Raw genomic sequence first — 19,256 nt, forward strand, 5'->3', positions numbered from 1 at the left:
TTTAATGTCATAATGTTATAACACTTTAATTTATACCAGCATAATGTTAATAACACTTAAAAACTCTGATCTTCTACACCTCCACCCCCACTCATTTCAGTTACTGAATTTAAAAACTCACATACAGTGACACATACATGCAGTGTGTATTCCAGTTCAGCCTAATAATTGTTTTTATAATGCATTAGTATCTTAAATCATTTAGAAAATAAAAAATGGAATTACAAGCCAAAGTTAAAATAAAACTAACTTTTATAATTGCCGATGCATTTACCTTTACCAGAGATCTGTATTTCTTTAAATGGCTTTGAGTTACTGTCTAGAGTCCTTCCATTTCAATCTGAAGGACTTTCTTTAGGATTTCTTATAGTGCAAGTCTAAGAGGTAAGAAATTTTCTGGATTTTGTTTATCTGGGCATATCTTAATTTCACCCTCATTTTTCAAGAACAATCTTGTCAGAATTCATAGTTGACAGTTTCCTTTCTTCAGCACTTTGAATATATCAATCTACTAACTTCTAGCTTGCAAAATTTCTGATGAGAAATTTAATAGTTACTGGGGACCCCCTTGAATGTGACAAGTCACTTCTCTCTTACTGCTTTCCAGATTCTCTCTTTGTCTTTGTCTTTGAATAGCTTGATTATAATGTGCCTCTGTGTGGATCTCTGAGTTTATCCAGTTTGGAACTCATTGAGCTTCTTGAGTATTTATATTCATGTCTTTCATCAAAATTGGGAAATTTGGGGCTGCTAATTCTTTAAATAAACTCTGTCCCTTTCTCTCTCTCTTCTCCTTTTGCTACTCTCACAGTGCCTATGCTGGTCCTTTTGATGGTGTCCCACAGGTTCTTTAAGCTCTGTTCATTTTTCTTCCATCTTTTTTCTTTTTGTTCCTCAGACTTAATAATTACAACTGCCTTATCTTTAGGCTTATTGATTTTTTTTTTATTCTGCCTGTTCACATCTGCTTTTGAATCTCTGTAGTGGATTTTTATTTCAGTTATTTTACTTTTCACTTCCATCCAACTTTTCCTTTTGTTTCTTTTTTATGTTTTCTGTCCCTTTGTTTATATTTCCATCTCATTCATATATCATTTTCTTGACTTTGTCCATATCTTCTACTTTTTTTTAGTCATTGAGAGGGTGGTTTTAAAGCCTCTGTATAGTATGTGTATTGTCTGGTCTTTCTTAGGGATAGTTTCCATTGATTTATTTATTTTTTCTCCTGAGTGGACCATGTTTCTTTGTGTGTCTCATGATTTTTGTTGAACATTTTTATTAAAATGTGGTAATACCAAAGACCTGATTTTCCACCTTCCCCAGGGCTTGCTGGTATTGTGGTGGTGCTGGTGGTGGAGGTGGTGGTGGTGTTTGTAGGGTGTCTCTGTGCGGGGGATCTGCTGAAGGTGTAAACTGAGGTTGTTCTCAGGTCTCTTGTGACCTTCTGTTTTTCCTCAGTCATGAATACTGTCTTCCCCATATATGTGGTTGCTTTGAAATGTCCTAAACCTTAAATGTCTGGTTCCCAAAAAGAAAAAGGAGAAAAAAGAGAGAGGGGAAGGAGCTGGGCCTTTAAATCATCTTGAAGTTACTTCATCCAGAGAGAGAAGGGTTTGCAACGATGGCTGCTCTTCTCTGTGTCTTTATCTCTGCAATCATAAATAATAGTCAGCAATCAGAATTATTAGGGAGTGGAGGACAAGGATTTGAATCCATTTACTTTTATTGTGATTGTAGCATATTTGTATTTATTCTAGACACTTACTGAATGATGTATGTGCAATAGGCTTCAATATTCATGTTTTATTTTATTTTTCTTTTTACTGTCTTTTTCTTCCTTCCTGACATTTATTAGACTGATAGCATTATGTTTTATTTCACTGTGTTTTATAATTATTCAAGTTATTTCATTCTTTTTGAAAGACTATTTTTTATAGCAGTTTTAGGTTTCTAGCATAATTGAGGGAAGGTACAGATTTCCCCTATATCTTCTGCCCCAACACATGCATAGCCTCCCCTACTATCAACATCATTCAGCAGAATGATACATTTTTTTTTTAGCCAAGGATAAACTTACATCGATACATCATCATCATCATCATCGTAAATCCATAGTTTATTTTAGATTTCACTCTCAGTGTACATTGTATGGGATTAGACAAATGTACAGTGACAAATCTCTGTCATTATATTATGCAGAGTATTTTTACAAATCTAAAATTCTTCTATGCTCTGCCTGCTTACCTTGAGCTCCTCACTTCTGTCCACAACTGATATTCTTATTGTCCCCATAGTCTCGCCTTTCCACAATGCCCTATATTTGGAATCACACACTGTGTAAGTTTTTCAGATTGTCTTCTTTCATTTAGTAATATGAACTTAGGTTTCCTCTATGTATTTTCATGGCTCCATGACTCATTTCTATTTAGCACTGAATGAGATCTCATTGTCCACATGCACCACAATTTACTTACCTATTCGCCTACTGAAGGACATCTTGGTTGCATCAAGTTTGGGCAACCATGAGGAAAGCTGCTGTAAACATCTGTGTGTAAGTTTTTGTGTGGATATAATTCTCATGCTCCTTTGGGTAAATACCAAGATGTGTGATTTCTAGATTATATGTTAAGAGTATGTTTAGTTTTGGGGGGGCGGAGCAAGATGGTGGAGGAGTAGGAGACCTGGATTTCGTCTGGTCCCAGGAATTCAGCTGGATAGGGATGAAACCATTTTGAACACCTACGAACTCAACAGAAGACCAAAGAAAAGAATAGCAACAACTCTCTGAACAGAAAAGCGACCACTTTCTGGAAGGTAGGGTGTATGGAGAAGTGAATCCGAGGTGATATTCAGGAGGATAGACGACGGGGGAGGGGCCCTCTGTCAGCCCCTTCTGGCAAGTGATAGAGCTGAGGAGCACAAAATAGGAAATTTTAGAAGTTGGCTCCGCTGAGGGACGTCGTTCCAGTGGCTAAGAGGGGGTGGGGGGGTGGGGGGCGGGGGTGGATCCCTCACGGGACAGTGTGGTCTCAGGACCCTCAGGATCACAGAAAGACCAGGGATGCCTGAATGCGGCAGAGCTCCCAGGTATCAGAGCAGGGAAGCTGGCCGCAGAGACGGAGCCGAGGCGTGGGCTCTCAGCTCGGGGTTGCCATAAACTGTGATCCGTGGCAGAGTCAGGCCCCTGCTCTTCCAGCAGGGACCCAACAAGTGGCAGATCCAGGGAGACTCCCCATCTGCCCCCGGGAGGAGCGACGTGGGAACACACCACAGGGGTCTGCTGGGTTTGGAGACTCCACACGGGGTTGTGCGTCAGAGAGAAATGCTTGGTCACAGGCCAGGTGAGTATGGAGTGCAGCTGGAGACCAGGGAGACGGGAGCAATTGGCTGCTTTACTCTGGGGCACACTGAGGCGTGGGTCCCTGAGTTCTCGGCTCCTCTGGATGGAGATTGGGAGACCCCTATTTTCACTCTCGTCCTCCAAAGCTGTACGGAAAGCTTGCAGGGAACAAAAGCTCCCGAGAGCAAAACCGAGCAGATTACTTAGCCTGGCCCCGGCAAGGGCAGGGCAATTCCGTCTACGGCAAAGATATTTGGGAACCACGGCAACAGGCCCCTCCCCAGAAGATCAGCAAGAACAGCCAGCCAAGACCAAGTTTACCGATCAATGAGAACGGCAGGACTCCAGCGCTAGGGGAATACTGCACATAGAATGCATGGCTTTTTTACCATGATTCTTTAGGCTTACAAAGTTGATTTTTTTAACTGTCTTTTTTTTTTGAATTTTTCTTTTTCCCTTTTTCAAACAACATTTTATCAATTCCTTTAAAAACATTTTTTATTTTTCATTTTTAGAGTCATATTCTATCCCTTCATAGTAGTTACCCTTATTTTTGGCATATATATATAAGTTGTTCCCTCTTTAAAATTTTGAAATACAGTTTCTTCTAACAGATCAAAATATACTCTAAATTTCTAGTGTATGGCTTTGTTCTAGTCTCCTGTCTGATCACATTCTCTCCCTTTTTTTCTTCTTCTTCTTTTTTTAAATCCTCTTCTTTCTTTTTTAACCAACTTCTTATCTCATCAATTCCTCTTATAAAATCTTTTATAATTCTCATCTCTACAGTCATATTCCATCCCTTCATCGTATTAATCCTTATTTTTGTACATATATAAGATTTTCTTTCTTTAAAATTTTGGAAGGCACTTTCTTATAACAGACCAAAATACACCCAAAATCTAGTGTGTGGCACTGATCTATGCACCAGCCTGATCATATTTGATCATATTCTATTTTTTTTGTTTTGTTCTGTTTTTGTTTGTTTTTATCTTTTTCTTTTTTCTTTCTTTCCCTTTCTTTTCCCCTGGTTTCACATATTTTCTGATTTGTTTAGAGTATTTTTTTCTGAGGGCATTGTTACCCTGTTAGCATTTTGTTCTCTCATTCATCTATTCTCCCCTGGACAAAATGACAAGACAGAAAAATCACCTCAACATAAAGAACAAGGAGCAGTACTGACTGCCAGGGACCTACTCAATACAGACATCAGTACAATGTCGGAACTAGAGTTCAGAATGATGATTTTAAAGATATTAGCTGGGCTTGAAAAAAGCATGGAAGTTATTAGAGAAATGCTCTCTGGAGATATAAAATAACTAAAATCTAACCAAGTCAAAATCAAAAAGGCTATTAATACGGTGCAATAAAAAATGGGGGCGCTAGGGGCGCCTGGGTGGCTCAGATGGTTAAGCGTCTGCCTTTGGCTCAGGTCATGATCCCAGAGTCCTGGGATTAAGCCCCACATCAGGCTCCTGACTCAGCGGGGCACTTGCTTCTCCCTCTCCCTCTGCCTCTCCCCCTGCTCTTGCTCTCTTTCTCCCTCTCTGTATCTCTGTGTCTCAAGTGAATAAATAAAATCTTAAAAAAAAAATGGGGGCGCTAACTGCTAGGATAAATAAGGCAGAAGAGAGAATTAGTGATATAGAAGACCAAATGATGGAAAATAAAGAAGCTGAGAAAAAGAGAGATAAACAACTACTGGATCACGAGGGCAGAATTCAAGAGATAAGTGATAGCATAAGAAGAAACAACATTAGAAAAATTGGGATCCCAGAAAAAGAAGAAAGAGAGAGAGGGGCAGAAGGTATATTGGAGCAAATTATAGCAGAGAACTTCCCTAATTTGGGGAAGGAAAAAGGCATCAAAATCCAGGAGGCACAGAGAACATCTCTCAAAATCAATAAAAATAGGTCAACACCACGACATCTAATAGTAAAACTTATGAGTCTCAGAGACAAAGAGAAAATCCTGAAAGTAGCTCAGGAGAAGAGATCTGTAACCTACAATGGTAGAAACATTAGATTGGCAGCAAAACTATCCACAGAGACCTGGCAGGCCAGGAAGGACATGATATATTAAGAGCTCTAAATGAGAAAAATATGCAGCCAAGAATACTATATCCAGCTAGGCTGTCATTGAAAATAGAAGGAGAGATAAAAAGCTTCCAGGACAAACAAAAACTAAAGGAATTTGCAAACACAAAAGCAGCCCTACCAGAAATATTGAAAGGGGTCCTCTAAGCAAACAGAGAGCCAAAAAGCAACATCGACCAGAAAGGAATATACAGACAATATACAGTAACAGTCACCTTACAGGAAATACAGTGGCTAAATTCATATCTTTCAATAGTTACCCTGAATGTAAATGGGCTAAATGCCCCAATCAAAAGACACAGGCTATCAGATTGGATAAAAAAAAAAGACCTATCGATATGCTGTCTGCAAGAGACTCATTTTAGACCCAAACGTACCCCTAGATTGAAAGTGAAGGGGTGGAAAACCATTTGCCATGCTGATGGACACCGAAAGAAAGCTAGGGTGGCAATCCTTATATAAGACAAATTAGATTTTAAACCAAAAACTGTAATAAGAGATGAGGAAGGACACTATATCCTACTTAACGGGTCTATCCAACAAGAAGATCTAACAATGGTAAATATCTATGCCCCTAACATGGGAACAGCCACTTATATAAGCCAATTAATAACAAAAGCAAAGAAACACATTGACAACAATACAATAATAGTGGGGGAAATTAACATCCCCCTCACTGAAATGGACAGATCATCTAAGCAAAAGATCCACAAGGAAATAAAGACTTCAAATGACACACTGGACCAAATGGACTTCACAGACATATTCAGAACATTCCATCCCAAAGCAACAGAATACACATTCTTCTCTAGTGCCCATGGAACATTCTCCAGAATAGATCACATCCTAGGTCACCAATCAGGTCTCAACCGGTACCAAAAGATTGGGATCATTCCCTGCATATTTTCAAACCACAGTGCTTGAAACTAGAACTCAATCACAAGAGGAAAGTCGGAAAGAACTCAAATACATGGAGGCTAAAGAGCATCCTACTAAAGAATGAATGGGTCAACCAGGGAATTAAAGAAGAATTAAAAAAAATCATGGAAACAACTGTTCAGAATCTTTGGGATGTGGCAAAAGCAGTCCTAAGAGGAAAGTATATAGCAATTCAAACCTTTCTCAAGAAACAAGAAAGGTCTCAACCTAACCCTACACCTAAAGGAGCTGGAGAGAGAACAGCAAATAAAGCCTAAACCCAGCAGGAGAAGAGAAATAAGAAAGATCAGAGCAGAAATCAATGAAATAGAAGCCAAAAAAAAAAAAACAGTAGAACAGATCAACGAGGTTGATCTATGGAGGTTCTTCAAAATGTTGAAAATAGAGCTACCATATGATACAGCAGTTGCACTACTGGGTATTTACACCAAAGATACAAATGTAGGGATTCCAAGGGGTACATGCACCCCGATGTTTATAGCAGCAATGTCCACAATAGCCAAACTGAGGAAAGAGCCAAGATGTCCATCAACTGATGAATGGATAGAGAAGTTGTGGTATATATATACAATGGAATATTAAGCAGCCATCAAAAGGAATGAGTTCTTGCCATTTGCAATGATGTGGATGGAACTGGAGGGTATTACGCTGAGTGAAATAAGTCAATCAGAGAAAGAAATGTATCATATGACCTCACTGATATAAGGAATTCTTAATCTCAGGAAAAAACTGAGGGTTGCTGGAGTGCTGGGGGGTGGGAAGGAGGGGGTGGCTGGGTGACAGACATTGGGGAATGTATGTGCTATGGTGAGCGCTGTGAAATGTGCAAGACTGTTGAATCATGGATCTGTATCTCTGAAGCAAATAATACATTATATGTTTAAAAAAAATAAAAAGAAGAAGAAGAAGAAGACGATAGCAGGAGGGGAAGAATGAAGGGGGAGAATTTGGAGGGGGAGACGAACCATGAGAGACTATGGACTCTGAGAAACAAACTGAGGGTTCTAGAGGGGAGGGGGTGGGAGAATGGGATAGCCTGGTGATGGGTATTAAAGAGGGCACGTTCTGCATGGAGCACTGGGTGTTATATTCAAACAATGAATCATGGAACACTACATCAAAAACTATTGATGTAATGTATGGTGATTAACATAACATAATTTAAAAAAATCAAATTAAAAAAAAAGTGTGTTTGGTTTTCTATGAAGCTGCCTGTTTCCCAAAGAGTCAGTGCCATTTTACATCCCCACCAACAATTTTTAGACTTATCCATTGCTCTGCATCCTCATAATTGGTGCTGTTGGTGTGAATTTGGGCCATTCTAATAGGTGTGCAGTGGCATCTAATCGTTATTTTAATTTGTATTTCCCTGATGATATATGATGTGGAGCATCTTGCAATTATTTTAAAACTATGTATTACATTTATCATTTTCTACTATTTCAATTAAATTATTAACCTATACCTTTAAGCAAACATTTTTTTCTTACTTTTTAAGCCGTCTTACTTTTTTAAAAAATTTTTTATTGTTATGTTAATCACCATACATTACATCATTAGCTTTTGATGTAGTGTTCCATGATTCATTGTTTGTGCATAACACCCAGTGCTACACGCAGAATGTGCCCTCTTTAATACCCATCACCAGGCTAACCCATCCCCCCACCCCCCTCCCCTCTAGAACCCTCAGTGTGTTATTCAGAGTCCATCCTCTCTCATGGTTCGTCTCCCCATCCAACTTACTCCCCTTCATTCTTCCCTTCCTGCTATCTTCTTCTTCTTTTTTTTTTCTTAACATATATTGCATTATTTGTTTCAGAAGTACAGATCTGTGATTCAACAGTCTTGCACAATTCACAGCACTCACCATAGTACATACCCTCCCCAATGTCTATCACCCAGCCACCCCTCCCTCCCACCCCTCACCACTCCAGCAACCCTCAGTTTGTTTCCTGAGATTAAGAATTCCTCATATCAGTGAGGTCATATGATACATGTCTTTCTCTGATTGACTTATTTCACTCAGCATAACACCCTCCAGTTCCATCCACGTCGTTGCAAATGGCAAGATCTCATTCCTTTTGATGGCTGCATAATATTCCATTGTGTATATATACCACTTCTTCTTTATCCATTCATCTGTTGATGGACATCTTGACTTTCTCCACAGTTTGGCTATTGTGGACATTGCTGCTATAAACATTGGGATGCACGTACCCCTTCAGATCCCTACATTTGTATTTTTGTGGTAAATACCCAGTAGTGCAATTGCTGGATCGTGTGGTAGTTCTATTTTCAACTGTTTGAGGAACCTCCATACTGTTTTCCAGAGTGGCTGCTCCAGCTTGCATTCCCACCAACAGTGTAGGAGGGTTCCCCTTTCTCCACATCCCCATCAACATCTGTCGTTTCCTGACTTGTTAATTTTAGCCATTCTGACTGGTGTGAGGTGGTATCTCAGTGAGGTTTTGATTTGGGTTTCCCTGATGCCGAGCGATGTTGAGCACTTTTTCATGTGTCTGCTGGCCATTTGGATGTCTTCTTCGGAAAAATGTCTGTTCATGTCTTCTGCCCATTTCTTGATTGGATTATTTGTTCTTTGGGTGTTGAATTTGGTAAGTTCTTTTTAGATTTTGGATATTAGCCCTTTATCTGATATGTCATTTGCAAATATCTTCTCCCATTCTGTCGGTTGTCTTTTGGTTTTGTGGACTGTTTCTTTTGCTGTGCAAAAGCTTTTTATCTTGATGAAATTCCAATAGTTCATTTTTGCCCTAAGCCAAGTCTTACTTCTTAACCCCAGTATCTGAAGTCTACCTACAACAAAACAACCCCTCAGAATGCTCCCTACTACTCCTCTCCTCCCAACTACAACATGGTTTATCTGTGATTTTTAACTCCAAGTAATTACTAGTTTTTTTATCTTTTATATTTCAATAGCTATTTTGACTTATTATTTTTAGTAATATTGTTTTCACAATTTATTTGAGAGAGAGAGAGAGAGAATGTGAGTTGGGGAATGGGAAGAGGGAGAGAATCTTTAAGAAGACTCCCCAGTGAGCACAGAACCTTATTTGGGGCTGGATCTCAGCACCTGTAAGATCATGACCTGAGTCAAAAACCAAGAGTCAGACACTTATCCAACTGAGCCACACAGGTGCCCCTGTTTTCACAATTCTTTCTCTATTCTACAACTTCCTCTTTCTTAAAAATATTACATTATATATGTATATATATAATATTATGTAATTATATTTAGAAAGGGCCTCTGTAATGGCAATATTTCTAAATCTATTTATGCCTGAAAATATACTTTTGTCTTTTTTAGCTGCTTATAATTTCAATAAAGTATTTCATTCTCAAAGAAATAAAATATTTCTTTGAAATGAATGCTCCATATTTAGTGTTATTAATCAACAGGCACCAATCTTATTTTAGTTTATTTTAAATAACGTTTTTCCCATTTATTTTTTCAACAATTAAGAAATGATTTTTCTTTACCTTTTCAGTTGTAAAATTTCATCACATTATGCCTAGGAGTTTTTTTGTGTTTTGTTTGTTTTTTCTTTTCATTGATTCTACCTTGAATTTTGTTAATATCACTATTCTGCTCTAAGAATTTTCTGTCATTATTTCTTTGATTACTTCCCTTCCTTTATTCTCTCCTTTCTCTTGGTCTGGATTTACTATTAGGTGTATTTTAGAACTTTTGCTTTTACTCTTCATGGTTCTTGACCTCCACAAACCATTTTTTAGGAAGAGGGAAGTCATCTGCTCCATTCTTCAACACACTAATTCAGCTGTTTTAATTCAGTTACATAGTACAACTTGGTTCCTTGAAAAAAATTAATTTCACATTTTAAATTCCTGAATTCTTTACTTTTTATGGTGTAAAAGTCACTTTTTGGTTGTTTTTGGTTTGGATATCATGTTTGCTCTACTCTCTTTAAGAATATTTACTATAATTACTTCAGAGTGCTTTTCTTCTTTTGTCTTTGAACTGTATTTTCGTGTTTTTTTTTTTTTACTTTTTATTATTTATTTATTTTTAAAGATTTTATTTATTTATTTGACAGATGGAGACATAGAGAGAGAGAGAGAACACAGGCAGGGGGAATGGGAAAGGGAGAATCAGGCTTCCCACCTAGCAGGAAGCCAAATGCAGGGCTCGATCCTAGGACCCTGGGACCATGACCTGAACCGAAGGTAGACGCTTAACGACTGAACCACCCAGGCACCCCAATTTTTTTTTTTTTTTTTTTACTTTTTAAATAGTGTTTGTTCCCTTTGGGTAATTTTTGAAGAAAACCAAATCCTGTGCTTGGATATATTTATTTTACCTCTCTTTAGATGTAGTTCTGATTACAGAAGATACCAGTTCAGATTACTAGAACTGATTTGAATGCACATTCTTAAGCCAATAGGTTTTCCAGGAAGCCCATTCTTTCTCTAAACCACCAGTGTGATTCTCATTCTGCAGTCTTTCTCTCCTGCTGGTTTCCCTCATAAATTAATTATCTTTCCTGAATTCCACAAATTGTTTAATTGTGTTTGTGTATGTGTATGGGTGTGCTCATGCCAAGGCTGTTATGGATTAAAATTTTTAAATATCATAATGCCTTTCATATTTATTTTAGGACCTTGAGGTAAGAGGTGATATACATATATTTATTCCCCTGTCTTGATGCATCTTTTCTTATTGAATATAAGAAATACTTAGATAAAGAAAATAGGAAGTATTGGTCTATCATTATCTGAGAAGGTTGTTTTTGGTTTGGATATAATGTTTGCTCTACTCTCTTTAAGAATATTTACTATAATACTTCAGAATGATTTTCTTCTTCTTTTGTCTTTGAACTGTATTTTCTTTTTCTTTCTTTTTTTTTTTTTTTACTTTTAAAATAGTGTTTTTCCCCTTGAGTAATTTTCAAAGAAAACCAAATCCTGTGCTTGGATATATTTATTTTATCTCTCTTTAGATGTAAAGAATCTTGGAAATCAGATAAATGCAGTGAGTCTTGGAAATCAGATAGAATAACCTGAAATCCTGAGGAAATCTGGCCTATCTGGATATTGGCAGAAGGAGGTTGCATCACTCCAGAAATTCCTCTAGGTATTTAAGAAAGAGGGATTTTAATACTAGGACTTGCACACAAAGTATAGGAAGGTTTATGTTGCTATCCAAAAATCAGTAATTACATAAAGCTGCTATCATCTTTTGGGGTAGAGGAGCAGAAGGAAAAATGAAGTTACACAAAGATCATGTGAGGTTATTGACCAAGTGTTCAGGATCAGAAGTGACTCCTGAAAACCCTCTCCTACTGGTTAATGAGATTGTTTTTTCCTCAGAATTAATAGAGCCAGAACAAGCAAAATTTCAGAGAGTTATTGACAACTACACTAAGGCTAATGTATTTTTATCCTGTACTCTGGTTATAACAATTTTCATTATATTTTTCATGGATCTAATTTCCATTTTCACTTATTTGCATATTTTATTAGAAATGTTGGAATTACAAATATTGAGCCTGATGAATGTGTTCCACTGACTATAAAATATAACTCAATATGCAACATCTTTGCACGGCAAGGAGTTGGTGTTTATTTGGGGTCAACATGGAAGACAATATTAGGAAATCTCATTGTAAATAGTTCAGGCAATGTGTAAAAGGTATTTAGATGACTAAAAGGAAGAATTAATGTTGCCAGAAAACAAATTGAACAACTAGATCTACACTATACATCAATTAAAGTACAGGAAACTAAAAAAGGACTAGTTGGAGCTAATATTTCCAACTTCTGTAAATTTTGTAACTATTCAGTCATTATTGATATTTTAGGATGATTGGAGAACACTTTATGTTTTTCAAATTAAGCCCTCACTATATAAAGATAACAAACTACACAAAGAGTCAGAATTGAAAATACATTTTATGCCTTAATATTTAAACTTGTCAGGCACAAGAGAAAATTAATAGAGAAATTTGTTTTCCCTGAGAAAATATCAGACACAGCTGTGTCCCAGCATGTGTGGACAACACAGAGAGAAAATTTTCTCTAGGGGAACAAAACTCTAGAAAGCTTCCTAAATTTATTTTTTGATGCCTTCAACACTAGCATGCTTGCACTTTTTGCCTGGAGCAGCTCCCATATAGTCCAACTTTTATCACAGGCTAGAGGATCATGTCAGAGCAGGGTCAAGCTTGGAAGGCCATGAGAGTGATTCCCAACAGGTTCCATCTGCTGCCTATCTCAGTAATGCCACCTCCTGCAGCCCTGGGAGTTGAGTAAGTTCAACCAAGGGAAAGCAGCTCTTAGTAAAGTGCAGCCCTTCTGGTGAGACACTGGAGGGTACCCTAAGAGGTGTGAATAACAGATAGCACAATAATATAAAATGAACAAAGTAAATGTCCTTAAAAAATGAGGGAAGATATTATCCACATTAATACTGAACACAGTCTTGAGAAATAACAAGTCGTGCATACTGTATTTGTCAGCTATTGCCTAATAATGCTGCTACAAATAGATACCTCACTCAGTGGCTTGCCATGACAATTTTAATGTTTTATTAGTTGCATGTCTGTGGTTCAACTGGAATTGGTCCCTGGCCTTGGATGTCTTTAAGTCTCCTTTACATCTCTCTGTATTTTCTTTGGAACTGTAGCTTCCCTGGGCATGGTGTTAAGGATCATTGAAGTACAAGGGACAACCCAAATGTGCACATACATATAACACTTTGATCATGTCACATCCACTAACATTCCACTGTGAAAGCAACTCAAGGGATGGAGAAGACAAATCTGTTCACCATGAAGCCATGCCAAAAGCCTGATTCTAATTCTTTTATTTGTTTTTTTTTTAATTATGATCGTATAATGTATTATTTGTTTCAGGGGTACAGGTCTGAGATTCATCAGTCTTACACAATACACAGTGATCACCAGAACACATACCCTTTCCAATGTCCATCACCCAGCCACCCCATTCCCCTACCTGCCTCCCTTCCAGCAACCCTGTTTGTTTCCTGAGATTAAGAGTCTCTTATGGTTTGTCTCCATCTCTGGTTATAATTCTTTTAAAGGAAGAAGTAAAGAATTGAGGGATGGATTCAATTTACCATTATCTACCCACTTGATCAAAATTATGTATTAACCTCATCTTTTCCATAAAGCACCCCAAAGCCTATTTGTTCATGGCATCAGGCCTGAAGCCCAGGAGTTTGGGGTCCATATCACATCTTGATACAGCTCCTCTAGATTTGGAGATCCAGGAGCTCAAAAGCCAGTTCACCTCCTCTAACCAGTCAACTTTACCCACACTAAAACCACAACACATAGGATGTAATAGAAACTGGGTAATTGTACCATTAGGTAGGGAGATATGGTAGCTGAAGCAGTGAACTCCGTGGATGGGTAGAAGAACAACATGGATAAATCCAAGGATAGTGAGCCTGAATATGACATTGTAGAGCTCCCTTCAAGGCACCAGGAAGGGATAGAGAGATGAAAATAAAGACAGAATCATGGAGATAAGTAGTATAGAATTAGAAGTCTCAACATCAGTATAATAGGATTTTTAAGTGCTGAGAAAAAAATAAATGGAGGGGAGGAAGTATTTAAAAAATCTAATCACAGAGAATTTTAGAATTGTTTAAAAATAGAGAACTTCATTTGATAGAGATTATAAAGAGCCAAACAGGTAAGTAAGAGCTGATATTCATACCTGACACATTATATTTAAATTTTGAAAGGCTAAATACTAAGGAAAATTCTAATATACCCTATGAATGGAAGCAGATTGTTTATAAGGAATACAATTCAACTGAGTTAACCTTAGAGTTCTCAAAAGAATTACCAAACGCAAAAAGAAAATAAATACTTTCAGAAAGATGGGATGAGGACTTCAAATCTGGAATTTCAGATCAAACTAAATTATTGTTTTAAAGTGAAAGATACTAAGGTTATAGACACTTGAGAAAAGTTTATTACAAAATAATTTACTTTGAAAGCTCTCATAGAAGAAGCAATCCAGGAACAAGAAGGATAAAGTAAAATCTAGGAGAAACAAATTGAGATGGTAAGTAACTTATTAAATTTATTGTATATATTTTTAAAATGGAACTTTTTTTCAAGGTGTATACATATATATACACATTGAAACATCAAATGGTACAATTTAAATATGTGTAGTTTATAGTATGTCATTTACAATCCAATAAAGTTGTAAAAAAAACAAGCATAATAATGTAAGAGTAAATTGTGGTTGAAGATCACATGACAATGAGATTAGGTGAAGAAATCAAGAGGGAGATAACAGTATAGGAAAGACATAAATAACACAGAAGTCAATAAGATTATGAAAGGAAAAATAAGGTGTTGATTTGATTAATTAGTAAAAACAACAGAAAAATTAAAATAAAACAATTTTCAAAACAGAAGAAAATTTGGTATATATACTAGGATATAGGATGAGAGAAAAAAGAAAAGAAAAATACTAAAGTAAAATAAAGTGTAAACACATTGAAGTGGGAAATTAAATCTAGATACTTACAATAAGTATAAATGACAGAGATTAAATAGGATCCAGCAGAAGGACTATGGACTGAGACTTGTCTCCTAGAGCTCCGTGACTAACTGCTGCCATTGAGCATTTAAGGCAATGGGTCCTGGTGGAGTGTTTAGGTGGTAGATCGGGCAGTCTGTCTGTCCTACAGCTGCATTCAGGAGGCATCCATTGTCTCTGATCACACCTTTGAGGTGCTGGGTGCATACACAACCGATAGTGGTGGCAGGCAGAGGCCGGGTGGCTGGCACAGCACACTACAGCAATCCTAGCCTTCCCCTCGAGCCTGGGCTGTGTTCTGCTGGGCTTCTGTACCACTGCACATGCAGATCTAATGGACGATCCATACATGCTGCTGTTTCTGTCTCTGAAATTCCAAAGAATGTATTTTGAGATCTGGTCATTACACGGTGCTTGTCTCAAAGGCATTTCTAATAGAAACCCGTAAAGATAAAATAAAGGGATAGAAAAAAGGAGATTTGCCTTTCAGTAAGATGATGAACTAGGGATTCTGAATGGTCTTCTATTCACTGAAAAACCTATATATGCTGGATAAATAACAGCAACATGGTTTTAAGTGCCTTGATAGCCTTATAGGAAGGAATGAAACATCTCTAAGGGTTTGAGGGGAAAATAATGAGGAGTAAACTGACACTTAGCAGGCAGGTGAACATGAATCAGAGGAAAACGCTGCCCTGGGGACCTCCTGTGGCAGCTGAACCAGATTGTCTGTTAGAGGGATCAAGATCATAAACAGATATAAGAAATAATCCAAGCACAGGAGAAAAAAATCTAGGAGAAAATTCAGGTGGTAAGCAATTAAGTATTTTTATTATTATTGTTCCATCCACACTGGACCAATATAGTTATACTCTTTCACCTCTGCCATCTCCATGCGGAGAACATGGCTCAGCTAGCCCACTGTTCCAAAGAGGATGAGGGATACGTGGAACAATTCTGATTTGATCTGCGGATTGAAGTCAATCTCAGCAGACCCAGCCTACATTACTTTCTCTCTTGGTTCAATCCTGCCTCCCTTGTTCTTCTTCAGACGTAGGGAAATCATGGCCCTGATAGATTGTTTGCATCTAATTCTCTGAAAATCTAGGTCAGCCAACCTGAAGACACATGATTGTTGCTTTAAGCTACTGAGTTTTGGAGTAGTTCATTATATAGGATATTGTAGCATTTGCTCACCAGTGCATGCCTTTAACACATTCTGTAGTTGCAGTTTCCCTGGTAGAAAATGAGTATCCAGGATTTGATTTAAGAATTGTCAGCCTGTTTGCTCAAAATCAGAGAGCTTGCTTTTTCTGTCATCTGGTGCAAGAACCAAGGAAAGACCATTTGAATATACAATGAGAAAGAGGCAAGGATGAGAGCTCTTGACAGAAACTGAATGTCTAGAACCTTGATCTTAAATTTCTGGCCTCCAGACCTTTAAGAAAATACATTCTATTGATTTAGCCACATGGTGTGTGGTATTTTGGTATAGCAGCCCCCCAAAGATTAATATAATGGGCCTCCACCCAGGTTCTCTATTAAGCTCCAACACACCTATCCCCACAGCTACTGGAAATATTGCTGCTGAGGGTTCACAGACTCTCACTAGAAATGACTTTCTGCCATAGGGAATTGCCTCACGCAGGAATGTGCCTTCTTCCACTGCCAAGGACCAACAAATATGGAGAATCAAGACCCCAGGCCCTTACCTCAATTTGGGACAACTCTGAAGGATCATCCCAGCTCTAGAGCTCACTGTAAGATCAGTGGAGCATTGCAAGTGTATCTGTAGTTCAACTTTTCTCTCTACCCAATTTTGTCATCCTCATTTTTCTACAAATTTATCTCACAAGAACATTTCTCCATAAATTTCTGTACCCACTTCTCTGTCTGAGAGTCAGTCTACAGATAACCCAATTAAAGGCAGTGTTTATAGGTTATTTTCTGTGTCATACATCCATTTTGATATTCTTGGTGTACCTTCTCATTAAATCTTATAGGAAGCAGATTACCAAGCTATCCAAAGGCAAGGGTTCATCTGATGATTAGCTTATACTTGTATAAAGGAAAATATTTGAGTCTTGGCAAAACTGGTGCTTTGGAAAAAATGAGGGAGACACTTGAAACAGTAAGTGATAGCAAGGATAGTTTTATGAGACATGGGACGATGTACCAGGCAACCCAGTTGCCTGGGGAAATTAACATGGTAAACTACAAGGACTCTTTCAATAACAGTAGATGAGCACTTAGACAATTGTAATTTGGTGTAAAAGAAATGATGAGTTGAAAGGCCAATGAATTATGGCACATATAGGATAACTTTATTTACATACATAGGTTAGCAAAATTGGGATTATTCTCCACATAAAATTTTATGTACTGTTTTATTTCAGTTTTTAAAATTTTTTAGGTCATAAAATAATTTTCAACAGCAGAACTTTTGATGATTGCATAATTTTATATACTAGACGTATACCATAATTTATTTACCCACTTCTGTATTTTTGGACACATATTATTTTCTCATTTTTTTACTATTATAAATAATATTGAAATGACTATCATTGTACATAAATCTTAATGTGTATTTCTATTTATTTTCTGGAGAAAGTCTGTGGAAGTGGGATTACTGAGTCAAAAGGAAGACTATTTTGAAAGCTCTTGATATATTGCAGAGCTGTGACCCTGTAAGTGTAAAATATGCACTCCTTCCAGCCTTTCAATCAGGGTATGTTTATTGAGTTGTACAATACAATGGGAACTCTTTCTAGATGTTAGGGGAAAAAAGACAGGCAGAGTATTTTTCTCAGGTTTCTTATATTCCAGGGGAAACAACAATAACTAGTAGCAAAAATAAGATAATGCCAGAGAATGATAAGTTCGTTCTATGAAGAAAAACTAAAGCAGGTGGTGGGAGATAATGAAGACATTTGTGACATGGTCAGAGAGCTCTTGGAGGAAAGGAAGTGACTTTGAAAGACCTGAATGACAGGTGGGAGCTAGCCATGCAAAGAAATAATTGTCCACTCATAGTATGACCAAGAAGTACCCATTAAAAAAAAAAATCTGATTTTATAGATGGTAGTGGGATCCCATTATTATGTTTAATTTTTTCCTTTTATTATTTTACAGCACTTTCTTTTTCAATGCTTATTGATTATTTGCATTGCTGTCCTTCTGATTGTCCCATCCTATCATTTGTCAATTTATGCAGAGTGTTAGTGGTTTCCTTGCCGATCTTTAGGCATTCCTCATATATTCAATATTCATATATTCAATATTCCTCTATTCAATCTAATAATTTCTCAAAAGTCAATGTGCATGGTGGATATTTATTCCCAATTTCCATTTGCTCTTTACTTTCATTTTTAGTATTTCTTTTTTTTAAAGATTTTATTTATTTATTTGAGAGACAGAGAGAATGAGAGATAGAGAGCACGAGAGGGAAGAGGGTCAGAGGGAGAAGCAGACTCCCTGCTGAGCAGGGAGCCTGATGCGGGACTCGATCCTGGGACTCCAGGATCATGACCTGAGCCGAAGGCAGTCACTTAACCAACTGAGCCACTCAGGCGCCCTCATTTTTAGTATTTCTATGGAACTTTTCTTTCTCTTCAAATTTTTACATAGGCAAATCTGTTCACCTTTTCCTTTGTGATTTTCCATTTGCAACATGGCTTTCAAAATGACTTTCAAATGATCATTCTTGTAATTTAGAATCAAAAGTTCTCCTAGAATGATAGAAGTTGAATTTGAACCTAGGTATCTCTGATCCCCAAAGCCTCTTTTCTTTTCATTGTACCACACTACTTTAAAAATGAGCTGGCATGTATAAATACAGCCTGTGATTTTAGTTTTTTAACTTGTCCTTTATTGCCAGCCAGCTAGCTAAAATATTGTTACTATCTAGAACAAATGAGGTACAAGAAAAAATAAACTCCAATATCTTTGGATTGTGAGATCTGGGGCAAGATGCTGTTTGGCCCCGATTAGTACAATCCAAAAAGTCAGGAGAACCCCACTAGAAGGAGGAACGTGAGTAGTCCTTGGAGCCCCCAAATGGTATCAAACTTCAAGTTCTAGGGTCAGGAGAAAAGAAAATAAAGCTATTAAACAGAGTCAGAGACATATCAAGTGGAAGTCCTGGAGCTGAAAATACAAAAAATATATATATATACATATATGGCTTGGTGCTTGATTTCCTCTGAGCCATAGGCTTTTTTTTAAATGATTTTATTTTTATTTATTTGAGAGAAAGAGAGATTGAGAGCATGAGCAAGGGGTAGGAGCAAAGGGAGAGGAAGAAGCAGACTCCCCAC

Source organism: Eumetopias jubatus, unplaced genomic scaffold, assembly GCF_037043125.1.
Source record: "Eumetopias jubatus isolate StellerSeaLion01/CBP00866 unplaced genomic scaffold, mEumJub1_p1.0 scaffold_3, whole genome shotgun sequence".
NCBI classification, from domain to species: Eukaryota; Metazoa; Chordata; class Mammalia; order Carnivora; family Otariidae; genus Eumetopias; species Eumetopias jubatus.